Consider the following 1813-nt stretch of genomic DNA (forward strand, 5'->3'; position numbering starts at 1 on the left):
AGGCGAAGGTTTGATTCCGGTCAGGGCACCTGCCTGGGTTGCGGGCTCGATCCCTAGTGGGGGGCCTGCAGGAGGCAGCGGATGGATGTTTGGCTCTCACATCAATGTTTCTCTCTCTCTCTTTCTCCCTTTCCCTCTCCCCCCTTTGTAATACTTTAAGCAATAAAAAAAATAAAAATAAATAAATTTCTCAAGGCTTATATTTCTCCCAGTCAACTCTGACTCTGATTTGCAACACATCTCCTGGATTCTCAGTCTCCATTCTGTGTCTTTAATTCCAAATGGTATTGTCCCCCACCCCCAGTGACACACACATGAAATCAATCTGTGTTATGAACTTTTATTAAACACCCAAGATTGTTAATGATATACACTAAATATATAATTTAAAAACAAATATTTCTATGTTTTTTTAAAAAAGTTTGTTGGCCATTTCTGTCAGTGTTTTATTAAACACCCAAGATTGTTAATTATATACACTAAATACATAATTTAAAAACAAATATTTCTATGTTTTTTTAAAAAGTTTGTTGGCCATTTCTGTCAGTTCAGGTGCCAACCTTTCATTATATAATCTGGTCTCTTTGTCTTTTTCTAGCTTCTTTACTTTTTCTCACTCCTCTGCTCTCCCTTCCCAATCTCTGATTCTGTTAATGTATTATACAGAACAGTTGTCCATAACTTTGTAGTTATAGAGAATTGACTATATTATTTTGTCCAAGGTGGCAGGTTCTGAGGAATTAACCTATGCTAACCAAAATCAAATGAATCTGACATATACACAATGTTTGCTTATTTATTTTAAAAATAATTGTTATTTTTCAATTACAGTTGAAAGTACAGTATTATGTCAGTTTCAGGTATACAACTCAGTGATTAGACATTTATCTAACTTATAAAGTGATCAAACCAATAAACCTAGTACCCATCTGACACCACACATAATTATTATAATATTATTGGCAATATTTCCTATTCTATACAAATTGGTAGTTATGAAAGGTCCATTTAATTATTGGTAATAGGGTAGATACATTTTCAGTGATCAAAGAATGTGTTTTGAATCTCAGGTAAGTCTCACTGGCTCCAAAAGTTAAACTTAAACACTTTACACATAAATGGAGTTCAAAGATAACTTTCTATCTGCAACATCAATTAGATTTCAGTTTCCTTAAATTCATAACACATGTACCCAATTAATCTTAATATTCAATAGCATTTGCAAATCATACAGAAGATTATTTTCTTTCACTATCATCAACATAGTACATTTAACACATGTAGGGTGTTTGACCCTAGATTTTGGAGTTCATACTATTTTGTGGAGTCTGAATCATCTATTAAGCTACACTAGTGAAACAAAGTTGCTAATATTAATATCTCTATTCAAGATTTGAGTTCATAAACTTTGAACTTAGCTTCATATATTTTGTAGAAAATAGGAGGCCAGAGGACACAATGAAATATGCTACTCACGTAATTCAATTCATCAATTCACACTTGTTTTCTATCTGTCAAGTACTGAGGAAAATTAGTAAGAGGTGATTTCTGTCTTTGAGAGAATTATGGATAGTAGAGGACAGAAGCAATCCATGAAGAAGCATCTGAGAAAAATTTTTGTTCTTTGGATACCAAAGTTTCCATTCTCCTGTTTTTTAATTATAAACATTCATGTTTGTCAGGCAACTCTAATAAAGTGTTTCCAAACCTTTTTGGACTATAGTTATTGTAGCCACCTTCCTGTTTCACTTCTTTCTTTCTTTCTTTCTTTCTTTCTTTCTTTCTTTCTTTCTTTCTTTCTTTCTTTCTTTCT

Source organism: Myotis davidii, unplaced genomic scaffold (genome assembly GCF_000327345.1).
Source record: "Myotis davidii unplaced genomic scaffold, ASM32734v1 scaffold550, whole genome shotgun sequence".
Taxonomy (NCBI): Eukaryota; Metazoa; Chordata; class Mammalia; order Chiroptera; family Vespertilionidae; genus Myotis; species Myotis davidii.